Source organism: Pyrus communis, chromosome 7 (assembly GCF_041283825.1).
Source record: "Pyrus communis isolate YQ-2024b chromosome 7, ASM4128382v1, whole genome shotgun sequence".
NCBI lineage: Eukaryota > Viridiplantae > Streptophyta > Magnoliopsida > Rosales > Rosaceae > Pyrus > Pyrus communis.
In genome coordinates this window covers 11462280-11478780 of record NC_142571.1, presented here as the reverse complement: position 1 = coordinate 11478780, position 16501 = coordinate 11462280, and the positions used below count along the sequence as shown (strand labels likewise).

The 16501-nt window shown below is 38.7% G+C and overlaps 1 non-coding gene and 1 pseudogene across 1 annotated transcript; both read left to right on the top strand.

Moving 5' to 3' along the window:
- Positions 1 to 766: 766 nt before the first annotated feature.
- Positions 767 to 2357, top strand: LOC137733199 (methylsterol monooxygenase 1-2-like; annotated as a pseudogene).
- Positions 2358 to 14025: 11668 nt separating this feature from the next.
- On the top strand, positions 14026 to 14136 carry LOC137735820 (small nucleolar RNA R71). The gene has a single exon (XR_011068723.1). It is a non-coding gene; the product is annotated as a small nucleolar RNA R71 (small nucleolar RNA).
- Positions 14137 to 16501: the final 2365 nt, after the last annotated feature.

Here is a 16501-nt window from a genome sequence, read left to right as displayed (position 1 = left end):
AGACGGTCCATAGCAATGGTACAAATAACATCACTATACGGTTATGGGATGCTTTCATGTTTCATGTATGAGTAATGTTAGGTAAACAAATTTTGTAGATCACATTTGCAAATCATGTTATGTGTCAGCAATAAAAAATAAGTGTGTTAATCAACATTTAAGTAATAATATAATCATCAACAATTACGTTACACGGTTTAAATTGATGGTCTCCCTTGCATTACCATTCAAGTATATGATATCCAAAATTGATAATTTGGTACGTAATTAATAATTTCCTAGATTTTAGTAAACACATGATTCGATATGACTTGGTACCATACCAATTTATTATCATTCATGTTAAGTAAACATGTCATTCGTGCCATAAACACGTTGCTTCACCAAGCAGTTGTTGTCCTCTAGTTGATGATGTTAGTTGGCTTTGGTGCTCTAAATAATTTCAATGTTCCTCTTTTATTCTCATGCAATCCATTTTTTCCTTCATTTTAAGATTGAGTCAATCGAAGCATAGTTAACAGACAAAAACAAATTGTGCACAAGGACAAAATGAATGGATTAGTAGTTAAGTGTTGATAAACATATTCATTTTCTATTAGTGACACATTATTTAATTTACAAAATTTTATTTACAAATTTAGTCTTTCTAGCATTACGCACAAAACCACTTCCCTATAAACTATAGGATACAAGAATTCGTGTATAAATCTTTTGCACACTCAACATGTACACATACTTCAGAAAAACTTTTAGTTTACTTAAAAACATGTTGCCTTATCAGAATATTGAAGAAGCAGAAGAAGCCCTTAGTAGGGCTCTAAGTTTTGCAGAGAAGCTATGGTTCAATTACTCAGTTAAAAAACCAGATCACATCCTCCGTTTCCATAACATTATCTTTCTGATGTTGTTTTACACCTTGGCGCCTCTGCCGTACGTGTTCATCGGCTTCGGCAGGTTCAAGAACATGGACAAGTACAAAAATTCAGCCAAAAGTGAAGGACTCCTTCTTCGACATGTTCAAGTGCTACAAAGATGTCATGCAAACCTTCCTTGTTGTTGGTCCTCTGCAAGTGATTTCATCCCCCACAGTCCATGTAATTTTATAGGGAACAGAATCCTATCTGAATCTTCTTTGTTCAATGAACGGCTAAGATGAATTGATTCCTATAATCCTCACAAAGAGGATCCGGAAAGGATCTTCATCCATTTTATGGTACCTTAAAAAGAAATGGGAAGTCCTGCGTAAACACTGAAACACAGTTACGTTGAGTAACAAGCCATCACATAACTTGTTATATTAAGATAATGATATTTAGATACATAAAAATGAATGCACTCTTTGATAAATGTGAGACATATCATTATAGTATTAAAAATTTAAAACAACGTATAATCGTCTGTAATAATATTAAATCTTGGAAACGGAAATCTGATTTTCTGCAATCTTGTTGGGTGTAATTGCAGCGGATAGGGATACGGACGAGTCTGCCATTGCCGCCCTTGTCGCAAGTATTTGTGCAAATCATCGTGTATTTCATTGTAGAAGATTTTTCAAATTATTGGATCCATTGGATGCTCCACTGTAAATGGGCCTACGAGAAGATCCAACGGGTCCACCATAAATATACTGTTCCCATTGGGCTTGCAGTACCATATGCTCATTGGGCCGAGATTTTGATTCTGGGCCTTCCAGCATTCATCGGCCCAACTTTGGTTCCTTGTCACATTACCACCTACTGGTTATGGTTCGGTTTGCGGCAGTTGGAAGTAATCGAAACTCATAGCGGGTAAGTATATTAACCATTATCAACTTTAACACCGTCACATTATACTATAATATGTCATAAAGTATAAATTCATCCTCGCATGTACAATCTTCTATCGAGTAGTACCACCTCGTGGTAGTTCGACCAGAAACAAAGACTTCCCGTCTTTACTTTGTGTTTTAGTTGTACTCATCTGCATTTAAAGTGAAATGTCTTATATTCGATTTTTCCGTATATACTATTATTCAGGTACAGTTTCCCTTGGAGTCCCACAAAATTTATCCCATTTTATGGAGGTGCAGAGTACCATGACTACCATTACTACGTCGGAGGACGTAGCAAAAGCAACTTGCATCAGTTTTCACCTACCACGATTCCATCTAAGGGACCCACAAGGTTTTTTTTTTTCCTTTTTTTTTTACACCCTTTTTCTTTTCATATTTAGCATTTACCCCTATCTAATTTTGACTATTTAAATGGTGGCACTTGAAAATTAATTAGTCGAAATTTCGTAGCACTAATGCAACAAATTGTCTAAACTTTCAGGGATACTGGTCTCACAAACAACTACTTGAGAAGCCAAAACTGTAATGCTCATATATTTTAGCCAAAGATGAAAAGTTAAGAAGATTTAAGAATAGTAGCATTGTTGTTGTTGTATGATGTTTTTTAAAATGCACTCATTTCAATGTTATGATTCTTCACGGATATGACTCTATATAAGGAGAGATTTTTCTGTGTGATGGGAACACGAGTTGGGACACCATGTGTCACTATACAAATAGTGGGATATGTGTGTTAAAATGTTAATAACTTTAAAAATAAAATTTTATACCACTTATATAAAAATACGTGGTGTATCACTCGTGTTCTGATCACAATAAAAAATTTCTCTTGTATAGGAGCATTCCGTGTATGATCACAACAAACAAAAAAGAAAAGAGTAAAAGCAATAATACCAATATCCTTTCCTTCCTCTCTTTACCTGCAATCCTTTTGTGTTATAGTTACGAAAATAAACAGTGTGATACATTGCGCCCATTTCGCTCCTGTCTCAAGCAAAGGTTATATCTCTCACTTTTGCCTATTTATAACATGCTATCAGCACGACTCTTTAACCCTAGCCAGTTCTGATTTCCCTTCGCTGAAAAATGCTTCCTCCAAGATCTTATTGTTCTTCTTCCTCCTCTGCCTCACCTGCTTGATGTACTGATTGATGTTTTCCTTCTTCGTGCTAGAATATGTTTAGTATAATGGCACAAGTAAGGGTGTCGAATCCACAGGGACTAATTGGACCTATACAACTACTTGTTTTGCAAGAACTCTATAAGAGAAATAAAACTAATCAATTTAGGCAGATTTGTTGTTGTAACTTGAAAGCACAAGAAAATGAAGTAGACACAAATAAATGAATCAACAATTAATAAAATGAGATAGCACAAATGGAGATGAAGCTAGGGATTCGGTTTCACCATTGCTAAGCCAAGTCCATGCTTGTTAAGTCAGATTATACTCATCCATCTACCTATTTCTTGGGTTTGTTTCACTTAGATATGATCAACCATATGATGTGTGGATTTGATCAAATGTTCCTAATCATGAACCTAAGTGTGATGTGCAACTTTGGTCCCTAATCAAGAACATGACACGCACAAGAAACTTTCATAAAACCAAAGGAAACACTCGGCAGGTTGTTTGCAAAGCATTCCCTTCATTCATTCACATATCCACCAAGAGTATGCATGATGTGTGCTTTACTCTTGACTAAACAACCTGTGGTTAAATCAAATGGTGATCATACATTAAAATCAACACACAAAGTCACAATTAAATCAGAGAATGAAACAAGAAATAGATGGATCAACTGAGCATTCTGAAATAACTACATGGCAATCTTGCAAGGCTACATCGAATCCCTAGAAAGAGATTAGTTACACTTCAAGTTTACAGAATGTTTGATATAAAAATATACAACATGAATGAACATAGAATTAAGGAGAAAGAACCCTTGAAGCAAAACTGATGTCGAAATCCCTTAAGAGTTGCCTTTGGGGTGGTGCTCCAAGTGTGTTGTAAAGGAAGGTGGAGCGGCTAAGGTTGAATGGTTTCTGCGAATGGGAGAGTGGATGGAATGAAACCGAGAAGAAGTTGTGTAGAAATGGAAGGGGATTTGCGGCAAAGGGGATGTGTTTGTGGTATCTTGTGTATGAAAATGAGATGTGTTTAGGTAATGGGAATGCAAAGGTATTTATAGGAGGAGTGGAGGTGTATATGGCTGTTTGTTTAAGGTGTTTGTGTGGAGGAATGATGGAAAAACAGCTAGGACAACATGTGAAAGCTGGAATTGCATGTGAAGATGCTGGAATTTCAATGTGAAGTGCACGGCATGGGTGTTTTGGTGCATATGTTGGCTGTTTTGTTTGTTGGTTAAAGCTTGTGTTTGCATGTGAATGTTGTTTGTGTGAAGTGTGTGTGAATGCATGTGGATTAAAGAGTGAATGGTGGCTGAAATAATGATGGAAAACAGCTAGGAGAAGTATGGAATACATGTGAAATGTAAAGGGAAAAGCTGGAAATGGCTAGGAAGGTCACGGCATAGACTTCTTTGGTGCAGAAATGGGTGTTGTTTGCATGTGAATTGAAGTTAGGGTGAATGATGATGAATGGATGTGGATTAAAGAATGAATGGTGGTGTAATGATGAAGTATGATGGCTGAAAATGGCAAGGGAAATGCATGTGTTTGCACGGCAAAGAGGGAATGTTGGTGTTTTTGTGTTGGTTTGAATGGTTTAATTAATGGGAGTGCATGTTTGAATGATTAAAGTGCATGTGGGTGAATATGTGGCTGATTTATGAAAGGAATGCATGTGTTGATGAAGTGGAATGACAACTAGGTTATGAGGGGAATGCATGTGATGCATGGCAAGGTTTTAGAATGGGCTTAAAATAGGGTTGTTTTTTATGGAATGGATGGTTCTTTGCATGGCTATAAGGGAGAGAATAAGAGAGAATGGGCTAGGCCCTTTGTTGTATGTCCTAAATTGCATAAATGGCCTTCAATTTCGTCCATCCTTTTGGCTCCATGGATAAGCTATCCAATCCATGCCCAAAAATGCTCCAAATAGCCTCCAAATGCACTTTCTTGCTCCCTAAGCCCTTAGAACCTGAAAACACACAAAAGAAGCATAAAGAACTAAAATAACTAAAGAAACATAACGTAAATGTACGAGAACAAGCCATTTAAGTCGCATGAATATGCTCCTATCAAATACCCCCACACTTAGCTTTTGCTAGTCCTCGGGCAAAACAGAAAAACAAAACAAAACAACAAAAGAACACGAAACTAGACAAAACGAACAAAACACCACCTACACCTTCCAACAATCGTCTCACGGATTTCCAATGCACATGACAAGTTAAAAATCATTATTCCCACAGATTTTGGCCATCTTTACACTTAAGTACATTCTTAATCATAGTCACCACATACTAGTTCACAATTAAGCATTTAAAACCATGATTTGAATGTAGTAACATGCTTTAGAGAATTTACTCAATTCCTTACTAGAATGCACTCTATTTTCACACAGATTTTCTGACTACACACCCTACACTAGTTATATGTGAGAGATTGATGTAAACATGAAAGACTAGTATCTCACATATGTTATAACAAAGAAAGCATTTTCTGGATTTACGATAATGACATGAATATGATCTCATGAATGGAATGCTACTGCTTAGAATGAGAACCAGTGATTCCATAAGCTCATATCAAATCCAAACTCCACATTATTGAACACATAACGATCAAGATAGAAGTCAAAGGGGTGTAACGGGCTAGGGTATTGGCTAACAATGAAAGGTGAAGGATAAACAAACATTCTTAAAGCAATAGTGAGCAAAGTATTGAATTAGGCACTTAGAATTCCCTTAGAGCGCGGAAAACAACTTTTAGACTAATAGGGGAGATTCAAACAACTCTTATTTTTCTTTTCTTTTTCATATTTTTCAAATTTTGTTTTTCTTCTTTTTTTTTTTTTTTTTTAGCCGTGCCTATGGCACAACAACTCTCATCAATAATCCTTCCCCCACACTTATTTTCTGCAACATATTAATCAAAAGGAATTCATTTTCCGTCATGCTTACTATGCTTTAAGAACAAAGGCATGGATGGTCCTATTCTAGGCTAGGTAAGGATAACATGGGTTAACAAAGAACATAGGCTAAACAAGGCTCAAAGGGGTTAAAACTTACAACAAATACGAAATATGGGAAGTAAGGCTATTTGGCTATGGTGGCAACTACACAACTTTATCTTGATATATGTTATGCAATTCAATGCTTTGAATGAAATGGATATAAGTTCTAGCATTTAGTTCTAGCATGATACAATTGCATTCTAAGTAGCAACCAAGCAAGGAATAATGAGATCATGCAACAACTTTAGAAAACAAAGAATCACAGAAAATAACTCTCCAAAGAATGTTTAGGCTCAAGTCTCACAAGGTTGTAGCGTTTGTTTGAGTTCCTTCCTTCAAGCATGTTACAAAAACGAATTTTTCTTTTATGATTGCATGTGAAGTCATACATTATAACCATAACCAAGCATATACCAAGAGTAAATCAAACTTTCATCCATGTTTATAACTCTTTTTAACCGTCATGCAATTACAAACCAAATCCTTATCATTGTGTTGGAAGGTACCCTAAGACACAAACACACAAAAACGACTCAAAACACTCTTTTTAGGCTTTTCAAAACATTTTTTTCAAATTTTTATGTGATTTTCGGAGTTATAAAACAAAACACACTAAAACACTCTAAAACAATTTAAAAACACCTTAAAATAGCAAGGAACAACATTTGAAGTTATGGGTGATAAAATCCCACGAATTTGCATTAACAACATTAGTTACCCCCCCCCCCTCCCCCAACACTTAAATCAAACATTGTCCTCAATGTTTTAAGCATAGATTCACACAAAACATAAGTAAACACACAAAAAGCACTTAAACATACTAAACATGGCAAAATGTAATTAACAAAGAGAAGAGTTTAGGGACGCAAATCTGGTTATGGAGTGTAAATTCCCTCTTCTCCTTGGTGATTGCATTGAGGCTTTGATCTTTGTGATTCCACAGGCTTACTCTTGAACTGGTTTCCGCCCATCGTTCATTTTCCTTTGTGCTACTCTTGAACTGGGCAGCAGGATTCTTTTGGTCTTCCCCGAAGGTCTGAGCTTCCTCCTTTTATCTGTTTCTTTGTTCAATCTTCGCAGAAGTGGTCCCTTCTCTGGAAGTGTATCAACCGTTGAAGATGACTACTTGAGATCAACGCTAGGTAAGCAATCAGGAATAGATTCCAGGCAGTTGGCTCCAGAACAGAAGACTGACTCCAAGTGCCGGCTGATTGCTTCTTTCACTTTGCCATGCGAGTAAGAACAAGGACAAAGAAAAAGACAGGGAAAGAGCATGATATGAGATACTTTTGCTTTTGACCTTGATGATATGAGATACCTTTGCTTTTGAAGAAGCGGTGAATGAATCAGCACACTTCAATCCGCCGTTTCCTCCTAGGTCATCTGTACTCCAGGCATCTGGTATCATCTTTGGGGAAGAAGAAAGAATTGAGTATTTCGAAAGGCTTTGCTGGGAGTGCGCCCTCAGAGGTGAGGGAGAGTTGGGCATTTTCTTCAGGTTTTCCTTGCCATAAAAGACGAAGGTCGACATATATAGAGATAATATCAAGTGGTGGTACTGTTCTTTTACCATTGTCGACAAACGTTTTGATCCCGCAAATCCGGCTTTTTGAAATAGCAGGCGCCTCTTCGATTTCTGAACGACGCCCCTTCGATTTCTGAGCAGGCGCCCCTTTGCTTTCTGAACGACACGTAGTAGTGCGGATGCGGCTCCTTTTGACAAAGCTGCACGCGTTTTCTGAAAAGCAGAGAAAGCGTCGCCGGACTTTGAGCCTGTCGGCTAAAGATGTGTAGTTGCGATGATGGCCTCCACGTGTTTTCTGAAAAGAAGAAATCTTTTGACAAAGTTGAACACGTCTTCTGAAAAGCCGAGAAAGCGTCGCCAAAATTACGCCGGAAATTCCGGCTTTTTGAATCGGTGGACGCATCGCCTTGGCTTTTTATAGAGGTATCGATCACCGCCAACAAACACACTCTGAAGATTTCCTATTCTTGAAAATCGACTCCGGCCCTTTGAAATTTAACTCCATCCCTTCTCTTTGAACACTTTTGAAAAATGGCAAACCCATCGAACCTTAGCTTGGAATTGAGCCTTAGCAGTGATACGGGCGCGCCGCGTCAAGGTAACGTATGGCGCCCTTCTTTCTTATCTTCTAACGGTCTTCTTACAGGTGAAGACTCCGTGATGCAGGATGCCACAACAGCTACAATAGTAGCTAGGAACCTCCTCACTCCAAAAGATAGTAGGCTGCTGTCAGGACGGTCCGATGAGTTGGCCGTTCAAGAGTCCCTCGCACTTAGTGTTCAGTGTGCGAGTTCTGTGTCCAACATGGGCCAACGCCTGCTTGCCCGCTCCCGTCAGGTGGAATCATTGATGGCAGAGGTGGAAAGTCTTAAGCAAGAGATCCAGCAGCTTAAGTACGAGAATAGAAGTTTGCATGTGCTTGCAAATAACTATTCGTCGGGCATGAAGAGGAAGCTTGATGAGCTGCAAGAATCTGAGGGTCGAATTCACAGTGACCGTCAAAGGCTTGCGGCTTATCTCCAGAGGCACCTTTTTCCTGGGTCATCCAGCGTTTGGCCAAGTATTGAGGCCTGGAATGCTCTAGCTCCGATGCCTCCCGCTTCGATGCCTCCTGCTTCGATGCCTCCCGCTTCGATGCCTTCCGCTCCGACGCCTCGTAGTGGGGCTTCACGTAAACATCCTTTGTGAAGGCTCCATCTTTCTGCCATGTTTATTTTTATTCTTTCTCTTTTTTTTTTTTTTTTTTTTTTTTTTTTTTTTTTTTTTTTTTTTAATCAAATCAAACGGCATGGAGTTGATCTTTGAATGGAGGGTGATACTTGAAATGATCCGGTAATGGTTTAAATTCTAGAGTGGATGCCTGAATCATTAACAACATATTAGTATAAAAGAAAATTGAAATTCGGGGAGGCGGCTTACCTTTGTGCTCCGACATGAACTTAAAAATAAACACCCCTTCGAAAGTTATGACATGTCCCGTGTCATAAAACCCTTTTTCATAGCAACCCAATAGTCTGTCTACAAACATAGCCCTCATATACATTCGTATTAGTAAGCAAAAACACACTTAAAACCAAAACTAACACAAAAAAAAAAAAAAAAAAAAAAAACACAAAAAAACACAAACCTTCCATCCCACACCCAAACCTAACCAACGCATTGTCCTCGATGCTTAAAATTGTATGTAATGCAAGTAGGCAAAGAATATGGAATGGTGACAACATAAACACAAAATGAGGAAAGAACACAAACCACACTAGGTTGCCACCTAGTAAGCACTTTATTTAATGTCTAGGCAAGACATGGTAGCTTGTTCACGGTGTTGTAAACTCAAGAAAATCTACAACTTGATAAACTTGCTCTTCCTCCACTTTCTCCAAATATGGTTTCAATCGCTGCCCATTGACTTTAAAAGAGGTGTCATTCTTCATGTTCTCTATCTCCACAGCTCCGTGGGGAAATGTTTGCAGCACCTTAAATGGTCCCACCCCCCTAGACTTCAATTTACCTGGAAAAAGTCTCAAACGTGAGTCATACAACAGTACTTTCATACCTTGGTGAAACTCCTTCTGTAGGATGGCCTTGTCATGATAGAGCTTAGTCCGTTCCTTGTAGATTTTGGCATTCTCATATGCTTCATTTCTGAGTTCTTCCAACTCATTAAGTTGGAGCTTCCTTGCTATTCCAGCATCCTTGTAATCAAAGTTGAACTTCTTGATGGCCCAATATGCACGGTGTTCAAGCTCTATTGGCAAATGACAAGCTTTCCCAAACACAAGGCGATAAGGACTCATGCCAATGGGGGTCTTATATGCTGTTCTATATGCCCATAGTGCATCATTCAACCTCAGTGACCAATCCTTCCTTGTAGGGTTTACGGTCTTCATCAAAATGTTCTTGATCTCCCTATTGCTAATCTCCACTTGTCCTGAGGTTTGAGGATGGTACGGGGTTGCCACTTTGTGGTTGATGTTGTACTTCTTCATCAAGGATTCAAAGGGTTTGTTGCAGAAATGGCTGCCACCATCACTAATAATAGCTCTTGGGGTTCCAAACCTACAAAAAATCACATCTTTAAGAAAATTCAAAACAACCTTATGATCATTAGTTATTGTAGCAATGGCTTCAACCCATTTGGATACATAATCTACTGCCACTAATATGTATAAGTAACCAAAAGAGGATGGAAATGGTCCCATGAAATCGATTCCCCAAACATCAAAGAGCTCCACCACCAAAATGTTGTTCAAGGGCATCTCATTTCTTCGGCTAATGTTCCCCATTTTCTGGTACCTATCACACTTAGAACAAAAATCAAAAGCATCTTTGAATAAAGTAGGCCAAAAGAAACCAGATTGTAAAACCTTTAGAGATGTCTTTTTGGCACCAAAATGTCCTCCACATGCCAATGTATGGCTGAACGTTAGAATGCTTTGTTGCTCACTCTCTGGGACACACCTCCTAATGATTTGGTCAGGGCAATATTTAAACAAATATGGTTCGTCCCAAACGTAGTGCTTTACCATGGCAAGGAACTTCTTTCTTTCCTGAAAAGAAAGGTCATTTCTAATTATACCACAAACAAGATAATTAACAAAATCAGCATACCATGGTTCTTTTTCTTGAATAACAAGGAGTTGTTCATCTGGAAATGATTCATTTAAAGGCAAAGGTTGTCCAACTCCATGGTTTTCATTGAGCCGTGACAAATGGTCAGCCACAACATTATCACTTCCCTTCTTATCTCGAATTTCCAAGTCAAACTCTTGTAGTAAGAGTATCCATCTAATTAAGCGTGGCTTAGCATCCTTTTTTGTCATCAAGTACCTAAGGGCTGCATGATCAGAAAACACAATAACTTTAGATCCAACAAGATATGACCGAAACTTCTCTAAGGCAAAAACAATAGCAAGCAACTCCTTTTCAGTTGTGGAATAGTTAAGTTAAGCATCATTTAGAGTCCGGCTTGCATAGTAGATCACGTGTGGGAGCTTGTTCACCCTTTGCCCTAAAACTGCACCAATAGCATAGTCAGAGGCATCACACATTAATTCAAAAGGTAAAGACCAATCTGGTGCCATAATAATAGGGGCCGAGGTTAATTCATGTTTCAAAGTATTGAATGCATCCATACAAGCTTTATCAAAATGAAATACAACATCTTTAGCTAACAGATTGCATAATGGACGAGTGATCATTGAAAAGTTCTTAATGAAACGACGATAAAAACCCGCATGTCCCAAAAAACTTCTTACTGCCTTCACGGTTGTGGGAGCTGCCATATTGGTGATGATGTCAATTTTGGCTTTGTCCACCTCCATTCCTTGGCTAGAGATTACATGCCCCAACACAATTCCTTGTTTCACCATAAATTGGCACTTTTCCCAATTGAGAACCAAATTTGTTTCCTGACATCTTTGAAGTACTAAAGAGAGATGGTTAAGACATTCATCAAAAGAGGAACCAAACACTGAAAAGTCATCCATAAATACCTCAATGAATCTTTCTACCATGTCAGAAAAGATTGCCAACATGCATCTTTGGAATGTTGCTGGAGCATTGCAAAGTCCAAAAGGCATTCTCCTATATGCAAATGTGCCAAACTGGCAAGTAAAGGTAGTTTTCTCTTGATCCTCCGGAGCAATTGCAATTTGATTGTAACCTGAGTAACCATCAAGAAAACAATAGTGTGAGTAACCTTCCAATCTCTCAAGCATTTGATCTATGAAAGGCATAGGAAAGTAATCTTTTCTAGTGCTAGAATTCAACTTCCTGTAATCGGTGCAAACACGCCAACTAGCCGTGGGCTTTGTGGGCACAAGCTCTTTGTTTTCATTCTTCATCACCGTGATTCCCACCTTCTTAGGTACCACCTGAATAGCACTCACCCATTTGCTATCAGAAATGGGATATATGATCCCCACATCTAACAACTTCAACACTTCATTCCTCACAACTTCCTTCATGTGTGGATTGAGCCTCCTCTGTGGTTCACGGGTTAACTTTGCTCCTTCTTCCAAAAGAATCCTATGCATGCACATGGTAGGGCTTATTCCCTTGATATCTGCAATAGACCAACCAATAACTGATTTGAACTCTTTTAACACCCTAATTAGTTTATCTTCTTCATTTGGGGTGAGGTCAGAAGTTATGATAACTGGAAGAGTTTCAAATTCAGCTAGATATGCATACTTTAGATGTGGTGGAAGGGGTTTAACTTCAAGTTTTGGTGCCTTAACAGTGGAAGGGGTTAAATGTGACCTCGATGGTTCTAAGGGCTCTAAAAGAGGTAAAATATTCAAAGGATACGGTGCCAATGCTTCCAAGGAAGCTACCTCTTCCATAAGTGCATCTTCTTCATCAAACTCATCTTGAGATTGACTCAAAACAGTTTGTAATGGTTCATTAGATTGTGCCTGCAAGAACTTAGAGAAAACAAGCGAATCAAGCACATCAATGGCATAACAATCAAGAGATGAAGAAGGATGTGAAAGAGACTTAAACACTTTGAATTGAACGGTCTCTCCTAGCACTGTCATGGTGAGGAGTCCATTTTGCACATCAATGATGGTCTTGGCCGTGGCCATAAACGGTCTCCCAAGCAAAATAGGCAACTCTCGGTCATGTATAGGAGCTTCTTCCATGTCCAACACTACAAAATCCGCAGGCAAGATTAGTTTATCAATTTGAACTAGAATATCCTCTACTATACCTCTTGGATATTTCACAGATCTGTCCGCAAGTTGTAATGAGATGGTGGTGGCTTTCAATTCCCCCAAACCTAGTTGAAGGTACACGGAATAAGGCATTAAGTTGATGCTAGCACCTAAGTCAAGCATCGCCTTCTCTACCTTCTTGTCCCCTATGGTGATGTTGATAGAAAAACTTCCTGGATCCTTGAGCTTTGGTGGAAGTTTTCTTTGCAACACGGCACTTACATTCTCGGACACCACTACTTTCTCATGTGGTCCATACTTCATTTTGTAGTTGTTTAACTCTTTGAAGAACTTCCCATAAGCTGGCATGTTCCTAATGACATCAAGCAAAGGTAAGTTAACATTCACCTTACTTAGAATATCAAAAATCTCCTTAAATGACTTATCCTGCTTGCTCTTGGCAAGTCTTCCAGGGAATGGTATTGGTGGAGTGTAAGGTTTCTCGGCCTTGTGAAGATTTGGTGCTTCAAACGAGGGAGTAGCATGGCTTGGTTCCTCATTTGGTTTCTCATTTTCTCCTTGAGTAACCCCTGCATTCACATGATCAGATTCATTAGTAACTTCATTGCCAACTCTATTATTGATAACCTTACCACTTTTAAGTGTAGTGATTGCTTTGGCTTGCTCTTGGTTCCTTTGGAGTATCACGGGTTGGCTTGGAAACTTTCCAACCTCTCTTTGGCTCAAGGCATCTGCAATCTGCCCCAATTGTGTCTCCATTTTGGTTAGAGCCGCCGAATGTTGTTGGAGAGTGCTATTGGTGGTTTGTTGGAATTGCAAGGTATTTTGGGCTAACAATTTAACCGTATCCTCAAGAGTAGGTTTTGGTTGGAAGTTTTGGAATTGATTGTTGTTCTTCCACGAAAGATTGGGATGATCTCTCCAACTTGGGTTATATGTATTGGAATACACATCATTCCTTGGCCTTTGATTGTAAGAATTCATGAGGTTCACTTGCTCTTGGACATACTCGGGGTAAGCCTCCCTAGATGGACATTGATGAGTAAGGTGGCTTGGTATGTTGCAAATGGCACACACTTCACTTGCTTTTGGCACCATGTTGAGCACGGATTCAAGCTTCTTTTCTAGGTTAGCTACCTGCAAAGAAAGATCATGATTAGAGCTTGTTTCATATACTCCAACTCTCTTACCCCTTACATCTTTGTGTTGAGCATTAGATCCCAACATCTCATAAATGTTATATGACTCTTGAGCATTCTTTTTCTTCAAAGCTCCACCTGCTGCATTATCAACAGTTGATTGACATGTTTGGGTTAGTCCATCATAGAAAATTTGCATTTGTAAGTGAAGAGGTAACCCATGGTGTGGACATTGCAACAAAAGGCCTTTAAAGCGCTCCCAACACTCATTGAAAGGTTCTCCATCATCTTGTTTGAAGTTGAAGATTTGTCCCCTTAATGTGGCTGTCTTTTGAGTGGAAAAGAACTTTTCCAAAAACTTCTTAGCCACGGCATCCCATGTGGTGAGTGAACCAGGTACTAGAGTCATTAACCAACCCTTGGCCCTATCTTTCAAGGTGTAAGGGAACACTCTCATCCTCAGATTTGCTTCACTTACTCCCTATAAAGGTAAACCACTCACAACATTGTAAAATTCTTTAATATGAGCTAAAGGATCTTCATTAGGTAAGCCATAAAAAGAAGGAAACATATGGAAATGTGAAGATTTAAGATCATAGTTTCTAGCTTCTGTGGGCAGCAAGATGCATGAAGGTGAATTTGGTATGATTGGTTGAGCAAAATCCTCCAAAGCTCGAAGATCATCTTGGTTGCCCGCCATCTCTTCTTCTCTTTCCCAATTAAAGTGCTCAGATCCTTCACTTGTTGGACTAGATGGTTTCCCTTCCTCTTCTTCACGGACAATGGAGGAACTTGTTGGCACAAAGCTTTCCAAAGTGTTGCCCTTTAACCGTTCAATTCTTTGGCCTAATTCAGCAAGTCTATTTGACATATACTACCTGAAACAAGATAAAACAAGTTTGAATAAAAATCAGAAATCTACTTAAAATGAAAAGAACAAGGTTTAATATCAAAACAAGCAATTATAAGGGACTGAAATCAGTCCCCGGCAACGGCGCCATTTTGATTGATGTTTTCCTTCTTCGTGCTAGAATATGTTTAGTATAATGGCACAAGTAAAGGTGTCGAATCCACAGGGACTAATTGGACCTATACAACTACTTGTTTTGCAAGAACTCTATAAGAGAAATAAAACTAATCAATTTAGGCAGATTTGTTGTTGTAACTTGAAAGCACAAGAAAATGAAGTAGACACAAATAAATGAATCAACAATTAATAAAATGAGATAGCACAAATGGAGATTATACTCATCCATCTGTGAAATATCCAAGAGGTATATGATCAACCATATGATGTTAAGTCATATTATACTCATCCATCTACCTATTTCTTGGGTTTGTTTCACTTAGATATGATCAACCATATGATGTGTGGATTTGATCAAATGTTCCTAATCATGAACCTAAGTGTGATGTGTAACTTTGGTCCCTAATCAAGAACATGACACGCACAAGAAACTTTCATAAAACCAAAGGAAACACTCGGCAGGTTGTTTGCAAAGCATTCCCTTCATTCATTCACATATCCACCAAGAGTATGCATGATGTGTGCTTTACTCTTGACTAAACAACCTGTGGTTAAATCAAATGGTGATCATACATTAAAATCAACACACAAAGTCACAATTAAATCAGAGAATGAAACAAGAAATAGATGGATCAACTGAGCATTCTGAAATAACTACATGGCAATCTTGCAAGGCTACATCGAATCCCTAGAAAGAGATTAGTTACACTTCATGTTTACAGAATGTTTGATATAAAAATATACAACATGAATGAACATAGAATTAAGGAGAAAGAACCCTTGAAGCAAAACTGATGTCGAAATCCCTTAAGAGTTGCCTTCGGGGTGGTGCTCCAAGTGTGTTGTAAAGGAAGGTGGAGCGGCTAAGGTTGAATGGTTTCTGCGAATGGGAGAGTGGATGGAATGAAACCGAGAAGAAGTTGTGTAGAAATGGAAGGGGATTTGCGGCAAAGGGGATGTGTTTGTGGTATCTTGTGTATGAAAATGAGATGTGTTTAGGTAATGGGAATGCAAGGGTATTTATAGGAGGAGTGGAGGTGTATATGGCTGTTTGTTTAAGGTGTTTGTGTGGAGGAATGATGGAAAAACAGCTAGGACAACATGTGAAAGCTGGAATTGCATGTGAAGATGCTGGAATTTCAATGTGAAGTGCACGGCATGGGTGTTTTGGTGCATGTGTTGGCTGTTTTGTTTGTTGGTTAAAGCTTGTGTTTGCATGTGAATGTTGTTTGTGTGAAGTGTGTGTGAATGCATGTGGATTAAAGAGTGAATGGTGGCTGAAATAATGATGGAAAACAGCTAGGAGAAGTATGGAATGCATGTGAAATGTAAAGGGAAAAGCTGGAAATGGCTAGGAAGGTCACGGCATAGACTTCTTTGGTGCAGAAATGGGTGTTGTTTGCATGTGAATTGAAGTTAGGGTGAATGATGATGAATGGATGTGGATTAAAGAATGAATGGTGGTGTAATGATGAAGTGTGATGGCTGAAAATGGCAAGGGAAATGCATGTGTTTGCACGGCAAAGAGGGAATGTTGGTGTTTTTGTGTTGGTTTGAATGGTTTAATTAATGGGAGTGCATGTTTGAATGATTAAAGTGCATGTGGGTGAATATGTGGCTGATTTATGAAAGGAATGCATGTGTTGATGAAGTGGAATGACAAC